Source organism: Crotalus tigris, unplaced genomic scaffold (genome assembly GCF_016545835.1).
Source record: "Crotalus tigris isolate CLP2741 ecotype Arizona unplaced genomic scaffold, ASM1654583v1 scf7180000018573.505203, whole genome shotgun sequence".
In the NCBI taxonomy this organism is placed as follows: Eukaryota; Metazoa; Chordata; class Lepidosauria; order Squamata; family Viperidae; genus Crotalus; species Crotalus tigris.
The window spans coordinates 316,075-334,908 of record NW_024097080.1 but is presented as its reverse complement, the minus strand read 5'-3'; the positions used below and the strand labels follow the sequence as shown (position 1 = coordinate 334,908).

At 42.0% G+C, this 18,834-nt stretch overlaps 1 long non-coding RNA gene across 1 annotated transcript; it reads left to right on the top strand.

Moving 5' to 3' along the window:
* Positions 1–2,460: 2,460 nt before the first annotated feature.
* LOC120313110 lies at positions 2,461–3,545 on the top strand. The gene is made up of 2 exons (XR_005558057.1): positions 2,461–3,051; positions 3,217–3,545. It is a non-coding gene; the product is annotated as an uncharacterized LOC120313110 (long non-coding RNA).
* Positions 3,546–18,834: the final 15,289 nt, after the last annotated feature.

Genomic DNA, 18,834 nt, shown 5'->3' with positions numbered 1-18,834 from the left:
CTGTTTCCTTGGTGACTGTGTTCAGCCCCCCCCCAAAGCCCCTGAGCGCCTGGATTGTTCGAAAAAAAGCATGCTATTTCTGCACCGTCATTTATCACTGTCACCGCATAATGATTCCCCTTGCAGCTCCTTATTGATGTTTGTAATTGCATTATCTCATAAAGGGGAGGGGTGAGGTGGGGGGGGGAGAGAGATGATCAATGAAACTGAACTGTGCGTTGTGGGGTCAGGAGATACACAAGTAGAGTTTGTGTGCGCACACACACACACACCCCGCAGAAACAGAAGAGCTGTTCTGAATTGGGGGTTGGGAGGGTGGGTGGGTGAGGTTATTCTTGTGTAGGGTACCTGATTGTGTGGGGATGTCATCCTTTCCCTCTCTTTCTTCCCGAGGTTTAGGTAACTTTTTGCCCAAATGCAGAACCGCTCCTTGCCTTGCATTTCAGCGAAGGAACAGTCCTGCCTGGTGAGAAGTGTGCTCCTCTGTCACAAGTGGGCAGAGGAAAGTAGTGAATAAGCACTTACGACCCTCCTTTTCTTTCTCTCTCGCTCTTTTTAATATTCCCCGTTCTCTACAGCTACTAGTTTTTTTTCTCTCTCTCTCTCTTGCTCCAAAGAGTAATTGGCAGAGGCACTATCTGGGAACTATCTTCAGCGCCGGCTTTTTTCCCCTAGTCCTTCTAGCGAGACCCCACTTTTCTGCCACCAATATTTTCCGCTTAATGAATGTGGATTGAGAATTTAACGCAGGTCGCCTCCCAGCTTCTCCGTCTGACCATTTCCCTCCAGGTACCTGAGGACTCACTGTTTCGCCCCCTTACCTGAGTAGAAAGAACAAACCAACCTGCCTTCTGAAATTGGAAACTGGGACCCTCCCCCTCCCAGCTCATCCTCGTGAAATGGCCCCGTTACCAGCTGGCAAGATGTGTGTGCGTTGGGGGGGGGGAGAGAATGGTCCTGGCTAGCTAAACAGAATGGCATATTGGTGCCACGTGAGGTTAAGGACATTCCACAAAGAAATAAAGCCAGGTTGCAAGGGTTGGGAATAGAAAGGGTCAACGTTGATGTGAGAATGTGTTTTTGCGCTCCGACTTGTAAACCCATCGATTGGACCGCGGATCCTGTGGATTTCAACGGACCCGACAAGATCCTGATTGCAATGCGTCCTTCCTGCTCCCCTCTTTTCATTGCCCTCTCGGGATCGTGCAGAGATCTCTCAACGGTGCCAAGTTTGTTTGTTCAGCCTGGGCGATGAAGGGGTATCCAAAAGGTCCAGCCGCATTCAAAGCACAGGTTTTGGAAATTCGAACTCCTATTTGATAATCTTTCTCTTATTTATCCTTCCCCTTCCCACCGCCCCGTTTTTTGGGTGCTTTTGGGATAAGTAAAAAAAAGCCAAACAGACTACACATTTCATATTTCAAGAAAAAAAAATTACTTGGTTGCAATCCTTTTCTTTAGATAAAATAGCATATCTTTCTTTAGATAAAATTTGTCTCCGACTACTGTATTGCACATAATTCCCTTTCCCACCTTGGTCGAGCTTTAAATTTCACCCTGCCCGTGGAGTAAATTGTAACCACTTTGGCTAGGCACCTCCATAGCACCCCTCCATTTAAATTGGTGTCCCCAGGACTCTTTGCCAAATGCCACCTTCACTTCTGCGATACCTGAGTCCGGGCAAATGCCCTTAGAATTAAGGCACAAGACCTATTAGGGATACATTGCCTGAGAAGGGAGATTTAATTGAAGGCAGAATTGATTCAATATCCCAATAAGAAATAAGAAAGTGCCTCTCCTTTCAATCCAACCCCAACCACGCCCCCGCACCAGAGGGGGGGGGCTGCAGTTAGGTTTTAGAGTCGAAGCGTTGAAAATGCACAGAATTGCCAGCATGCACACAGAACTGCGCTATTCTCACTGAATGGTGAGGAGGTAATCATGTTAACCTAGGCGCCAATTTTAACTGACCAGGCTGGGGGGAATCAATCCTCTGCTCTCCGATGTCCTTGGCTTAAGACTAGCAGTGAAAATTTGCCAAATTGCCAGCAGCAGTACACAGCTCCTAGTTTAGTTTTTCTTTTCTTTTCCATTTTTTTTTTTTTTGAGGAAGAACAAAGAATAAAAGCATTTTGGAGGAAAAGGTACCGCCAGGCGAAGCTGCTTGGTTTACAAGGTCTTTGTCACAGCTTTGGAGCTGCAGCTTCCTTTGGTTCCTATTTCAGTCTAAAAGTAAAAATCCCTTTCGTGAGATTCTCCTATTTTATATATATATATATATATATATATATATATATATATATATATATATATATATATATATATATATATATATATATATATATATATATATAAATCTAATCGTTCTCCCACCTCCAGCCGTCTTTCCATCAGTACTGCAGCTATATAAACAGAAACACTCTCGGCTGTATTTCGAAAGAACCGTTTGATATGGATCACCATGTGAATGTTATGTTATGTTTGCATTTCATTTTCGGAGGACTTCCTCTTCCTTCTCCCTATCCCCAGTAAATTAATCAAAATGAGTCGTTCATCCAGAATAATTTTAAAAGAGAGGAAGAATAATATTTCATGCCAGGAAAGCTTGGTTAAAATAATGAAAAATCACTCTCAGCTTAGAAATTATTTATTTATAGGACAAATCTTATATTAACATTTTTTTTAAAAAAAAACAACGTATAAACAACAGCTGAATCAACAACAAACCCCCTCCTGATTTACACTTATTAAATATTTGATTGTCATGTTAATACTTCATATTCTGCCTTTTATTTGCATTTTAATCTATGGAATATTTACAGTATTTTTGTCCCCCCCCCGTGATTGATTACAGATGGGGGGGGAGAGCATAACGACCCTCAAGCTAGTTTTTCCTCTCCCTCCCCCTTTCGCTGTTTACGAAGCTTTTTTCAACAATGGTAATGCGACCAGGACAAATAAATTATGTCCTTTCTAGACGTCAGAGAAACACTGTTCTATTTCCTCCCCAATACTTATTTTTATTCTCCTCAATCTCCAGCATGGTTTTAGGTAGCTGCTTTTCTGATTTTTTTTTAATATTTAAAACAATTAGGTCTGATGGTTTTTATCAAATGAAATAGCAACTATGAGCTTGAAAATAAATGTTATTAAGAATTTTAATTTCTTCCTTTCTTTCTTTCCTTCCTCCCTGTTTTTTTTTTTTTTTTTTTACAGGTTTAAGATGAAAAGTTCCAGAATCACTAAAAATGCTCTCGGTCGCCTCAAGTGTGTTGAGAAGAGGTCGGACAGTCTCCTGTTGCCAGACAAACAACGGAAGACAAAAGATACAGCCACGAGTCGTTTCTTCCCTTGCTTAATTTCCTGGCTTTATTTGCCAATACATTTTTGGTTCGGGTGGCTCCCAGGATCCAGTTATTCGGTGGGACCCAGTCCGGTCTCTAAAATTTGGGCAGTGGTGACCCTTTCTGTATAGAAAATAGATGTCTGCGGAGGAGCGGTCGCCCACTTCTGTCCTAAACAATTATTAAACGTGTCTGGTTTTTGAGATCTGTGTGTGTATGTATGTATGTGTGTATATATGTATATGTATGTATTTGTGTGTGTGTGTATATATAAATTTATCGCAGAACCGACGGCGATTGTGGGGCCTCACATACTAACTGCCGGGTGAAGGGAAATCCATACGAAAAGCGGGCAGGGGGGAGAAGTGACAGGCAGATTTGATAGATTGCTCTTGCTCTTGCTTTTTTTTTTTTTTTTCTTTAAGGAAGGAAGCAAAACCACATCATTGTCTCCGCGAAATGGCTCGTTTCCTGACTCACCTCGCTTATCGAGGTGTCCGTTCACACAGACCTGGCTCCCAAGCGGAGAGGTGACCAGTCCCGCCTGTCTGCAACTTCCCGTTTAATGAAACCTCTCTCGCTTGCAAACCTGGACCAAAGGACTTGAAAGCTATTTTATTGCAGCTAAAAACGGTGCGGGCTTCTTCTCTCCCGTGCGGCTGTGCTCTTGTGAGTGGGTGAAGTGGGGGAGAAGGAGGCGAAGGGGTGCCCGTGGTCGCTGTCCTGCCAATAACGCTTGGAAGGTTCGCTGGAACTCGTTTCCAAGAGTCTTAAGAAACGACCTTTTGTGAAGTCAGGGCACCAGACAACTACTAAATACTCCCCACTGCCTTAACTGTAAAGAGTTGAACCTTATAGCTCGATAGCAAAAATATATCGCTGACAAGCGTTTTGAAATCCGGAGTAAGGAAAGTACAGCGCAGGAGCAAATTGGTGGGACTGGACGGGACAAGCTTCGCCGTGGGAGACAACTGCCAGATCCAGATCTCCGCGTGGCGGGTGGGGAGAATTCATGGGCTAAAAAACCGATTGTGGGGTCCCAGGTAGAAAAACCAGCCGCCGCGCCCCGGTGTTTTAAGAGTTGGAAATAGATTCGTGAAGACGGCAGGGGCCGGGGTGGGTGGGAACAAACTGAAACGCAGAGCGGGCAGACGAGGAAGAAATTGAACGCCGAGGTTTTCTGTCCTCTTGTCGTTTTATTGGGGGGGGAGTGGGGGGGGGTAGTAAGCGCCAGGTTTATTGACGGCCGAGGCTCTAAAGAAGAGGCGATGGCCACCAAGGCGAGAGAAAGGCTCCCGCCTTAAGCCGGTCGTTGCCTGGCTCCCCCCCCCCCCCGAGCGAAAGGCGAAAGTGGCCTCTCGCCAGCCGCACTTCGTTTCTGCCGCGTTAGGAAGATGACATCCAAATAAACAAGGGACTTCTCGCCGGCCGGGCGGCGAAGTGCTGGGCCCAACGGAGCGCAGAGGCGCAAACAGCCCTTGAGAAGGCGAGAGACTTCTACTATTGCTGAGCGTCTCCCGCCCCTCCCTCTTCGCCTGTTGCCCCTAAGAGTATCGGGCCAACGCAGGTGGGTGGCGAAGACAACGGCTTGAAACAGTGGCGCGACCCGTGGGATTCCCCCCCCCCACGGGAAGCAAGTGAAGGGGGGGTCTTTGGAGGGGGGGAACGTGGTTTTACTCCTTCGAGAGTTGCAGAGTAAAAGGGAGTGACGGGGTTCCTGCATAATATCAAAGATGACGGCCATCGAGCTCAGCCAGCAGTCAGTGGAGGTTAAGCTTCCTACCGCAGAAGGGACGCGAGGTTATATTAAGCGCGGGAGAGTGACGCACGAGGCGTGCTCAGGCCTCGCCCACTGGCGTTGAGGGCATCGAAACGGCCCGGGAGGCCCCGCGATTATTGGAAGTAAGTTCCGCTGATTTCAATGGACGTCGCTTCCGGTGAATGCACGCCGCAAGGGCTTCGCGCTGGGAGCTCATCCCTGCGCTTCTACGGGCAGGGGAGAGATGTGAGGGCGCTCTCCGTTAAGACGCGCGCACGCATGTTTTCCCGCCGCCTCTACAAAATCAGACCCTGATAACGGGAGGACCTGGTTCTGCGCTGGTTAGAAAGAGGAGGAGAGCGGGTCCAACCCCACTGGGGATCCTATCGCACACTCGCCACTTCCAAGCGTCGAGGAGAGGGAGGGAACTTGGCACTGGCTTGCAAAGGTCACAGTGAGGGAGGCTATCTTTTTCCCCCCTTCAGTCAGATTAGAGCTGGAAGGGACCTTGGGGGGGGGTCTTCTAATCCGGCCCCCTGCTCAAGCTGGAGACCCTATACCTGGGGTAGGCAACCTCGGCTCTTTTATGACTCATGGACTTCAACTCCCAGAATTCCCGAGTCGGGAATTCTGGGAGTTGAAGTCCATGAGTCATAAAAGAGCCGAGGTTGCCTACCCCTGCCCTATACCATTTCAGACAAGTGACTGTCCAGTCTCTTCCTAAAAACCTCCATTGATGAAGCCGCTTGACTTCAACTTGATTGCAGCTTGGGGGGGGGGGGGAGGCTCAGCGCCTGCCCGTTTGCCTGCTCGAGGCAATCTAAACCCTGGGCTAGTCTTCACTGGCATCTGGAGATGGCAGCAGCAACGGCGCAGTCTGAACTCCCCTCCTTTGACCTGGATTACACCGACCTACCTAGAACTTGGTACCTGCGCCCTCCATCCTCGACGTTCAGGCAGGCCCCTCTTTCTTTCACCTCCCGATCAGAGCCGCTGTCGGTGTGTGTGTGTGGGGGGGGCACTATATAATTTCCACAAGCGTGGATTGTTAACACAGTCACCCTACCTGTACCTGATATTACTCGCCTGACTTTTTTCATAGCCACCTACTTCAATGCCCTTGGACTAGTTTCCGATTTCTCTTTCCCCAACCAGACCCAGCCTTTCACCAGATTCCCAGTCGTGGCCCGCCTATGAAGAAAACAATTAAGAGAGCCATTCTGCAGCCCCTTAGCGTGGCAACTTGTCTGTTTCACTTCAAGGGCGGCAAGCAAATCGTTTCCAGAGTTTATAAGTAATTAGGCTACTTTTAGGGAAATATCTAAGTAAAGCCGAGAAGAGTCTCGTCCTCGTTCCCTTTTCAGGCTGGGGGCTGTTTCTTGGACACAGGACGCGTTCTCGGTCGTGGTGGTGGTGGTAGTGGTGATTAGTTAGGCTGTTGAAAACTTAACATTGGCTCAACACGCAAATCACAGCCCGGTGGAAGTTAAGACGATTTGGACCCACAAACCGACTTGTGACCTCGGCTGCTTTATGAACGGGCAGGTTGAAAAAAAAGGACGGGGGAGGCGAACTGCGTGGGAAAATAATTGCGCATAATTAATGCTGAAGAGAAAATGGTCACATAATAGGCTGCCCAAAAAAAAAAAAAAGCCATCTGTAAGTGTGTATCCAGGGAACTTGTTTTAAAAAAACCCTTTTCTTTCCAGCCAGCCCCGGCGCCCCGATCATTCTGCTCTAGCAACCTATTGGGAAGAACCGTTGAAATAAATGGGACTTTCTTCCAAGTTCTCTTAAAAATGACCGCCTAGGGGATTCTACGGGTATTGGGAGGAAACCTACAATTTCATTAGCAGTATTCGCTCGTTCCTTATTCTCTGTTGGAATAATTTCACATGTACTTTCTGATTGTGAAAATTCCTATTTGGCTCATAATTACAGCATTGCCTTATTCCTGATGTGTGTATGTGTGTGTGTGTGTGTGTGTGTTTATATACGTGCTTTCTCTCCCACCCCTTTCAAGATTGCCTCCCGGTTCCAACTCTTTCCACATTGTATAGATATAATTTGCTGAAGATATTAAAAGAATTGTTGATAAAAATCAGCCCCCTTTTTTTCCCAAGGAGTGATTACTGTTATAAAAAAAATTACAAAAGAATACTCGGAAATATGTCTCACTGGTGTATAATTATACAGAGAGCTGGGTATACAGGATTGTAGCTTTAGGCTGCGATTTTAGACATATTGACTTACAAAAAGGCTCCAATAAAAGAAACATATTTCTTTGTTAATGAGGACAAGGAATAGTTTAACTGTATTTGAACCTGCCATTTCATTTTTATTTTTTAAAAAATCGTGTACCACCTGTGGTTAGGAAAGTGATATTTTTGTCCATAATATAAACTTATAATACATTATTATTATATGTATACTGAGGGAACTGAACTGTTCACAGTCTTTTATAAAAAAAGAAGAAAATCAGGACACTTTCCTTGAGAACAATGGCAGGGTTATGTTGCCTCCACTGTGGATGGTGGGGTAGGGATAAAAATACAATTTGCTTTTGCTGTTGTTCACTATTTTATCCTTAAAAGGTCACAGAAGCCCTTCAAAATCCTCCAATTAAGCACCACCCACCCAGAGTCATGTGCATGCACACAGAGTCTGGCTCAACCCCCCCCCATGCATCTAAAGTCGGGTCTGCCCAACAAATTGAGCTAAATCAACTCAGCTGGAGCCCTCAAAAGCAATACAAACATACTAACAAATTAATTTTAAAAAATAGGCTGCCTCACAATGGGATATCCTCAGATTTGCCTGTGTCAGCTTATTTATTAAATTTCTACACTGCCATCTCCCCTAAGTGATTCTGGGTGGTTTACAACCCACAATAATACCGTATATTTATTAGTATTTATTTATTATTTCAATTTTTACATAGCCACCCGACTCAAATATATGACATCATCAGGCTTACAATTTCAAGCCAAATATAATATAAATTTATACATAGAGCTATATAAAACTACTACTTAATCAATAACTGAGGTATACAAAACAATGGCAACTATCAGGATAATCACTGTATAGGCTCTATCATCCTCCAGATCGCCAAGCTGGGGGGGGGGGGAAGGAGGAGAGGCTTTAAGTCCTTTTACAAAGCCAGTAGGGCCAGGGTTATCTCCCAGGGAACAATGCCCCAAACAAAAGATGACATGATAGAAAAGGGATTTGGAACATGCCTTTTCTGCCAGACCTAATAGGATGGGTAGACATAATTGAGAGGGCCAGTTTGGGGTAGTGGTTAAAGCACCAGGCTAGAATTGGGGAGACCATGAGTTCTAGTCCCACTTTGGTCATAGTGGGTGACTTTGGGCCAGTCACTCTCTCTCAGTCTTAGGAAGAAGGAAGCAATGGCAAACTACTTTCAAAAAATGTTGCCAGAAAAACTGCAATGCAGTGCAGGAAGTCCCAGGAGTCAAAACCGATTTGAAGAAACAACAAAAGAAGAAAAAGAGGAAGAGAAGATGTAATTGGGGAGAGGCAATTCCTCAAATAACTTGGGTCCCTTTGGAGGCGGACTTTTTTTTTTTTTTGTTTCATTTACTATTTTCATTCTTGCATTTCTGACTGCTTCATCTGAAAGTAATTCAAACTTTTCTCTTTAGATATATCAGGACACAACTCTGATTATTACAGTGGGTAGCAGTTATGGTCTGGATCCATCTCCTGTCCTCCCCCCCCCCGCTCCTTTCTTGTCTTGTGGTTGAAAAAGAGGGACTTCTGCATATTGATTTGAAGTAGATTTGCCTAGCTTGGCATCTCTAGATGCCTGAGGATTCCAGTTCCCAGAAACCCTATCCTTCTAGACTAGTGGTTCTCAACCTTTTTAATGCCGCAACCCCCAACCGGTCGTAAGTCGAGGACTATCCAACCGGTTGTAAGTTGAGGACTAAACCGGTCGTAAGTCAAGGACTACCCAACCAGTCGTAAGTCGAGGACTTCCCCTGCCCGGGAGTGCCGCGCATGCATGGTGCCGCCCCCTGCGCTGGCTGAAGCGTAGCTGGCAAGCGGCAGAGACGGAGCAGGCTGACCACCAGCTAGGCCACCAGCTGGCCCAGCCCAAGGGAGGTAAGGCACCCACCAGGCCCCACGCACGCCAGCAACCCTCCCTGCACCCGCCGGCCTCCCACCTCCCACCCCTGGCCCTCTTTTACTTACATTTTTAGTAGTTGCTCAGCAGGGAGAGGTGGAAACTTCCAGACAGCTCACCTTCGCTGCAGACAACTTGCAGCACCGTTTGCAGAATGGGACTTTTGGCGGGCTCAGCAGGGCAGAGACAGCCTGGACACTTCCTATTGGCTTTTGAAAGCCAATAGAATTAGACTCTATTCAAGAGAGTCTATTCTATTGGCTTTCAAAAGCCAATAGTATAAAAGGGAGTAGCACAGCTAAGGAAAAGGGGGAAAAAATGGCGGACTGCGTTGTTTGGTGACCCCTGTGAAATGGTCGTTCAACCCCAAATGGGGTCCTGACCCACAGGTTGAGAACCGCTGATCTAGGCTGAAGGAATTATGGTTGGGAATTCCAGCACTTGGCCTCCCAAAGCATCTGAAAGGTGCAGGATTAGCTACTTTAAGGAATAAACAGAGAGTTCTACCCCAGCATAGAGAGATAGGAAGGGCAAAGTTCCAAGAACAATATTTTTAAAACCAAAATGATCATTTCAGGGAAAAAAAAAGAAAATAATGATTCGTATGCTTCCCTGGAGCAAAAGGAGAGTTTTTAAAGATGCCATACATGAGTGAGCATACACATACTTATTGTAGACACAATTTTAAAAAGTTGACAAAGTACCACAAGATAGAGATGATATGCCACTCAGCATTAGTAATTGCCTTGGGCCTGCTCCAGTTGGTACTTTTGATGCTTGCACAACCACATTCCACGCAATCATTTGAATGGCAGCTATTTAATGCATAAATAAAATATCAGTCTTGCAACAGGAGAAGTATTAGAACTCTCCATAATCTTTTGTGCATTTAACTGGGGAGAGTTCAAACAACCCGGTTCTTTTGGAGGCAGACTTCATTGTTCCATGTAATGGTAGGGCAGGTTCTACTACAAAATATTCCTATTTAGTCCAAAGGGGGGAAAAAGAAAGGGGAGGGATTTAGGTTGCCCCAATCACTGCCACAACATGACTGTCTTGAAGAATGGTTCTGCTCCCCTGAGATAGCCTCCTCTTGCCTTATTCTGGGTCAGTACAAGATAAGCTGCCATGTCATCCAAGTGGGGTCCACCTTGCATGCTGAAATAGACTCGATAGAGTCACTTAATGTATGTAAAGAGCACAGCAACACCAATTCTTTTTAATTATGGGCCAAAATTCTGGGATGCCTAAAGAGTTACTTCCAGGTGCCACAATATGATAACAAGTTGGAACTTGGTCCTTGACATATCTCTGGAGCCTATCACACTCAACAAGATTAGAAAGTATTTGGAAAAGGGCTGTTTGAATGGAGTTATTTAACTTACTCATTAGATTTAGCAACATAATAGCATTCCCTTCCCAGTTTTTCCCTACAATAACTCTGTAGGATCAGTTGTACAGGCAGGTTGTGACTGGCTCAAAGTCACACAATTTGCTCTCATCACTGAAGGTGAACTTAAGCCCAAGTCTGCCTCATCCTTCCTCAATGCTGTAATAACTATACCAAACTAGTTTTCCAATTTTCCTGCTTGTGATTCATGTAACACAACCGAGGTGAACTGTTAGGACATCCAACACACGCACACACATCGTCCTCTCCCCAAGAACTATTGAATTAGGTTATATTTTCAAGGACAGAGCTACTGAGAGGCTACATTCAAAGGACTGAATCTAACTGGGCTCTGAATTGCAGTATGAAGGCTGTCTGGGGAATGAATCCTAGTGAAGTCTCTGCCTATCAGATGAACGATGGGAACAAGTGCCAAGTGGATCGCTTGAGAGTTTGACAATGGAGAAGGATTCTCGTGGCTGCATCCTTTCCCTTCCACACACACAAAAAAAATTCCTTAGAAACTACGTAGGCTCTTCTATGCAGGTTTGAGCATAAACTATAGAGTTCCTATAAGCAAGCCAAGAGCATACTCAGTCATTGACTAATTTCTTTATTACAACATATTATTCAGGTTTCTGCACACACACACCTATCCATTCCGATGCTCAAAATAGCCAGACCCCAACAGAAGAAAAGCAGAGAGAAAAATGACAGTAGAAATAGAATTGGGTTGAACCCTGGGATTCAACCTCCGCGAGAAAATGACCAAATTCAGAGACTATCAAGAACTTCTCCAAAAAGGCAGTGTCCTTCTCTTTTACTGGCCAAGTCAAGTGAATGTATCCTTTCTATGATACCTAGGTCATGGCATCTGAGTTGTTTCTCGCAACAGGCTTTCTTGCTTTAAATGCCAGCTTTATTCTCATAGAAATAGTGCCTTATTTATTAATACCAGCCATACGATGATGAGAGAGGGACATTTCTTTTAATTTGTTTCTGTTAAGTAGCTCTGAATGGAACCAGCAAATGGTTAAGTCTGTATTCTTTAGCTCTCTGCATATGGACTATGGAGAAAATATAGCATAGAACAGAGGTCCCCAACCCCAGGTCTGTGGCCTATTCAGAACTGGGCTGTGTGCACAGCTCAACTCACACAAGTTGAAATGTGTGTGCACATGTGGGCGCTGGCCCACCGCTCACAAAGCCGGTTCCCCTCTCTCCCCTCCCTCAGCCAGGCCATCAAGCTGCAATGGTTAGGGACTGCTGGCATAGAATGAGGAATGAAGTCATTTTATATATGTAAGGAGTAAATACATTATATAGAAAATATGAATGCACATTTGGGAGTGGGGTGCTGTCAAGATATCTGACTCTTGAAAAGGGCAAGTGGATCCCTAAAGCCCCTATGAAATCTGTACCAGCTTATCTCAAGAGGGAAAATATTAAATATGTCTAGAGTAATCATATTTAAATGTAATTTATTTTTCAAAGAAAAAGTCCTTCCAGATAAAGCAAATCTAATTACCATCTTGATTTCACCCTTTTCTTGGATCTCCATTATGAACTGCAGCCCTGACAGGTCACTCCAAAAGTTTAGAAGACTAGATTGTGCAAAAAATATATGTTCACCCATATCTGGGAAGTTATTTTTTTCCCCTGACAATCTCACTGTTATTTTTATTGATTCTAAATTTCTTGTGTATTTAATTGTTAATCATTTGATTTTCTTGTAATCAAGTCTTTAAATGGTATTGTAAAAACACATGGAGACAGTTAAAACATGCGAGGAGAAAAATGCCTTCAAGTATCCCTGTACCCTTCAGTCGGACTGTGCCATAATTACCATTATCTGAGCCAGCCACTCCAAACCACTAAAAATAAAACAAACTTCATATTCTTACTCCCCAGATATTCTATCAATATTGTTATTGATAGAATGATGAAGATGCATTTTCCCCGATGAAGTTATTAGCTGTTTCAGGAATGATGATATAGATCAGGAAAATGTTAGGGAAGAAACACCCTTTTCCCAATCATCTTTGTTCTGAAGTGCAAAATGCTTTTGCGTGAAAATAACATTCAAGCTAGACTCCTGGTATTTTCTTGGGTAATGCATGCTAAATTAGTGTTAAGAATATATTGACCCATAGTAAACTATTCCTGTTGACATCATCCATCTATTGTAAACGTTAACCATATTTTAGCATTTTTCTTGCAACGAAGCTGGATTTGAATGTGAGGAAGGAAGGAACAAAGCTCTCAAATTTATATTCTGTATAAATTCTTCACACAGATTTTGTGCTTAGCAAATCTTCTTGAAAGTCTGAATACTTGGAACAGAAGAATCTTACTTTTAAACATGAAAATATAAATAGCCAGCCTCCAATTTCTGAACTTTTTGCTTTTCAAAATAATATAAAGTTGAGATAGATATTATAAAAAACAAAACAGAATGAAAAAAATGGGCTTGAGTGAAATAACTTCATTACTTCTAGATATGGCACCAATTTGACACCTCTTGCTTCTAATATTTCTTTAATTTCATTTCAAAGGCTATTATATCACCCTTAAAAAAGAAAACCTTGAGTTACAAGAAGTAGGGTGTATAGCAATACTGCAGCCAGCCAGTCAGTCAATCAATCAATCAGTTCCTAATTCCTTCTCTTCATTACTACTAAAAGGGAAGAAAATAAAAAAAGAACAAATCAACATCTGAAGTCAAGAACAATGAACTTTTCTATGTGTTGTACATGGCTGCTTCAACTTGCTTTCCCTTCTGAGATGATTAGCGTTTTAGTGACAACAAATGACAGTCTTGATTAACATAGTTCTAAAACTTCATCGCATGCTGCTTACTTTCCCACCCAGGTTTTGGCAGCCTATGTGGTGGGGCTAAGCTAATGTCAAGGTTTTGCTCCGTAACCATATCTGTAATTGGTAACAGACACGGAAGGTCAAAGAGATAACCATTGGAAATATTAGTTATTTATTCACTTTCAAAAGTTAATGAATTAATCATGTTACAGTGATTAGTGTTTGCATGGGTTTTTCTTTTCAGGCTAAGCTTCAGCTTGGGCTCCTCTGACTACTTAGATGGAAGAGGAGGAGGAAGGTGTGTTGGATATGTTTGCTGCCTTGAGTTATTTGTAAAAATAATATAGATGGGACATAAATAAATATATATGTCTCTGATTATAGGTAGAGCATGTATAGTATAAAAACACAGGAACATCATCTTTTTTCCTTTCTGATTAGCTGGTTGCATGCCAGTTCTTAGACACTGTATACATTATGAATGTTGAAATTCTATGAAAACTAGATAAACATAAACATGTGAGATCTGATAGAGATTATCCTTGTCTTCCCATAAAGAATCTGGGGAGAAAGAATCACTGCTGAATTAGGTTGAAGTGGTTAGCATGTCTCCAGTGTTTTAGATCTGTTCTGTTGCAAGGTAGAGAAGGAAGATTTCCTAATAAATGTACAACAAGGCAAGAACCAAATTAGACAATTCTTTTTATTACCAACCCACAGGCTGGTGAGAGCCAGTTTGGTGCAGTGATTAAAAGAACTAGGCTAGAAACTGGAAGACCATGAGTTAAGTTCTCATTCAGCCAGGAAGCCAGTGAATTTGAGCCAGTGACGTTCAGCCCTTGGAAGGTCGTGACAAACCATTTCTGAAAAATGTTGCCATTAGCCAAGATGGATTCATGGGACAAAGCAAACACAATCTTAGTGAGGGTGCACCAGTTCAATGGATATAAATGGCTATATTTATTATTATTTTTTTCTTCAAAGCTAATGTTTATGGTTTCCTCACTACCTAGATATTCTGTGCAACTGGCCTCTGGGGTAATTTATGGCGAATTGCAGCTATGGCCTTGTTCATGTAAATGAGAGCAATATACCAACAGAGAGGATTTTTAACAATTCAGCAACTTGAAATGTCAGCAGTAGCACACAAGAGACATATGGAGGTCTTGAAACGGTTCATAAACACATTGCATACCCTTCTAAATCTAGAGGTATGTATGTACAGCACTACAGTGAAATCCTTGGGTGGGGTCACCTTGCATTTAGGAATTTACAGTGTTGCAAAAGACTTGGCAGGTGCTGACACAAACAGGTAAGTCTATAGAACAAATTCTGATCTCCAAGTAGAAGATGCCACTGATGACCAGGAAGTCTCTTGCATCATGAATGAGCCGAATTTGACATAGAAGAATCAGTATGGAAAGCCAGTCTGCAAACATGCTGTGTGGTTCCTGCCCCTATGTTTCTACTCTGATTCCTGCCTGAAGGAGCTGCCTATTAACTCTTTGCTGTTTAATGCATGGTTCTGAGTTTATGCAGAAAAATAGCAGGATTCTTTGATTAGACCACAATGTAAGATCTACAGCTTAGCCTGGTTAGATTCCTGCCTTGCTTCCAGAAATGGCCAAAGATGAATACTTTAAAGAAAACATGAATGATTCTTAAATGATGATTGTACAAATGCCAAAGCGTTTTTCAGTTCTCATTAGCTAGTAGTTAGCTTTTGCCCCAAAGCACAAAGATTTACATCTCCCCTTTAAAATATTTTTTTCTGAGTTGTATTCTTATTGCTCATATAAATGCCTATAATCCTTTCTCCCCCCCTAAAAATAAAATAAAATAAAATAAAATCTCAACCCCGATTTAGCAAAATGCAGTGATACTACAATTACATAAAGAAGCAAACAACCTCCTATAAATAAATTTATCCCAGCAATTATTAACTGAACTGATAAATTTGAACAACTAATAAACAGGGAACAATATTTCATAGAGGCATCATAATTTTCAGCGACTGTCTGTGTGGGATTATTAATGGCAAAACATTAACAATTTAATCTTCATAGCACCCCAATAAGGTACATTTAAACAATCAGATAATTCCTACTGTCTAAATCAGTGTTTCTCAACCTTGACAATTTTAAGGCATGTGGACTTAAATGCTGGCTGTGGAATTCTGGGAGTTGAAGTCCACATGCCTTAAAATTGTCAAGGTTGAGAAACACTGGTCTAAATGGAGGAAGGTGAAGAGCATAGTTTCTATGGAGATTCTCAGTCATCCAGGTCGTAGTTGACCCAAAAGTGCTTTTTCAAGAGATTACTGGATTTGCTTGTTTTTCTTGGAAAATGTTTCACTTCTCATCCAAGAAGCTTCTTCAGCTCTGACTGGGTAGTGGGGAATGGAAGGGTTTATATTCCTGTCAAAGCTGAAGAAGCTTCTTGGATGAGAAGTGAAACGTCTTCAAAGAAAAACAAGAAACTCCAATGGCCTCTTGAAAAAGCACCTTTGGGTGAAGGGCATAGGTACAGGTTTCCAGAAAAATAAATACCGTATGTGGAGCAAATCTCCAGCTCCTATTAGGAAAGTTTCTGATAAGAAAGATTTCAAACCAGAATGCTGACTGATCATATTAGGATATGATCACATTAGGAGATAAAGCCAATGGTGTTTCCCATCTGGATCTTGTCACAGAATCATGTAGGCAAGAATTTTCTAGATAACATTTGGACCTTATTTTGGTCCATTATATATTATGTCTGCATCCTTTCTCACAACTTTGCTATTGCTCTCATCTCTTAAAAATCTCCAGACATCTCTTTCTGTCTCCAAATATTTTATAAGGGGCTTGTTGGAAAAAAAAAGAAGGGATTAGTGAATGAAGGTGGTCTTCTTTGCCAGCAGAAAATAAATTGCCATGCAGGATTAAATCTTACAGGACCCCTTCTCCTACTTTGTAGTCTGTGTAGAATGCCTTTTGAGAAGCTAAGAATACATGCTGCTATGGGTCCATATGTGAAGGTCCCTACATGTTACCAGGAAAAGGATCCCAAATTCAAAGGAATCTGTATTTCAGCTTACAATAGGTGGTGTGTATAATTGGTTGAAATATCATATTCTTCAAGAAAGCAATGAACTTTAAAATGGTTGCCTGTTCACATTTTAAGCGATAATTTACTTATTTTTCAACAATGTTGCTGTCATAATTAGAAACAGTATCAACAACTAAAACAGAAATAATTGTAAATGAGGAGGAACATCAGATAATCTAATATGCAGTTGATACTATTATCCTTTTCCTAATCAAATATCAAGAGTACATAATTACATTAACTCTAGCTTAAGCAAATACCTGATTTTAAAGTGAATTATTACAAAACAAGTGTCGACTATTTATATTAAATTACAAGGTACTTTTTCTGAATTCAGCTTATAAGTATTTTTTTTTTCTATGAAGAATGGGGAGATAATTTGATATACCTGCATCCAGATGATTTTGAGGTGAAATTTTTTCATCCTCTATTTTTAGTGCCAGTTTCAGGTATGCTTCACCTCATGTTCATTAAATGTATTACTCACTCCTAAGGTAAGTTGATACATAGTGTGCTGTAGAATACGACATACTTAATTTGAATATCCTGCAGAAGAATCAAAGAGGTTGACACAGGATCGAACTGATTTGGGACAATTCAGATTTTTATTCACTCTGAACTAGTAACTGGGAATTATATAATAAAGATTTCTATCACTACAGTAACAAGCCAATAAACTGTCACTGTGTTCCAAACATGTTCACCATATTAACAGTCCCCATCTTACCACAAATGCCACATAGTAGAGATCCTCCTGCCATAAAGGCTGGGAGCTGTCCAACAGGTTGAAGAGCAAGGTTTCCCCAAGAGCAAAGGAGCTGTCCAGCAGGTTACAGGGAACTGATATAAATAAAACTGTATTAACCAAGAAACTTTATACATGTTTCTGCTGCCTCGTTATTTCCTAGAGCCCATTCAGAGCAAGTGATCGGCCTGGTTTTCTCTCCCAGGAGAAAAGAAGCCACTAAAAAGAGGCCACCAAAATTGCCATATGGCCATTGAACCTTCCTATCTGAGTCATTAACTCTTGAGAGAATGAGAAGAAATACACAAAGACTGAAGTATCCAGAATCATAGACCATTATCAACCTCTGCCTAATTACATACTTTAAATTTGGTGAACAAACTTATCAATAAACCAAAGGAATCCCCGATGGGATCAATGGTTTCAGGACTCATAGCAGAGGTTGTAATCCAACATCTGGAATTGATAGCAATTCCACACATACAGCCCAAACTATGGATCAGATATGTGGATGACACCTTCACCATAATAAAAAAGGACCAATTAGAGAACACCCACAGAATCATCAACAACATCTTCAATGGAATCCAATTCACAAGGAAAGAAGAAAACAACAACATACTCCCTTCCTAGATATCCTTATCAGCAGAGACTACAATGGCAAATTAGAAACACGTCTACTGAAAAACCACCCACACTAACCAAGTGCTTCACTACCAAAATAATAACCCAATCTCCCATACTACAAGCTGTGTAAAACACTATTTAAATGAGCACAAACACACTGCAACAACACTGAATAGCAGAAAAAGAAAACAGATAATCTATACAACATTTCCAACAAAATGGATATCCAAGCAACTTCCTTGAAAAGTGCCTTACCATTCAGTCCAATATAGCACAACCAACCCAAGCCATAAGAAGGATTACACTGCTTTACATCAAAAGCATCTCAGAAACCACTAACAGGCTATCACAACCACATGACATCAGTGTAGCACACAAACCAACTAATGTTCTCTAAAACATCCTAAGTAAATCAAAAAACCCAGCAGCCCCAGTAGAAGAAAACAGGAGTTATTTACAACACACAGTGTAAAGAGTGCAACAGTCACTAATTAGGACAAACAGACAGAACACTAGTAGAACACATCCAGGAACGCCAATTAGCGGTCAGAACACATGATGAAAACTCATTAATTTCACAACATATTGACAGACTTAACCATAGTTTCAACTGGGAATCCATGACTATCCTACACCAAACCAAGTCCAAAAATGCTAGAGAATTCCTGAAATCCTGGCACTTGGATAAACTGACCATCAATAGACACATAGACATAAACAACATCTACCTACTATGCAATAGGGACAATCAGCAAGCAAAAAGTGAGCAAAAAGACCCAAACCCCTCCTCACCAGCAATCAACACCCAGATAAGCAGAGATTAACACCAAGATTAACATTAATCCAACAGTCAAAAGTAAACAATTTCTCAATCAAAGAATTGTCAAATAAACCAACATAAACAGCCCA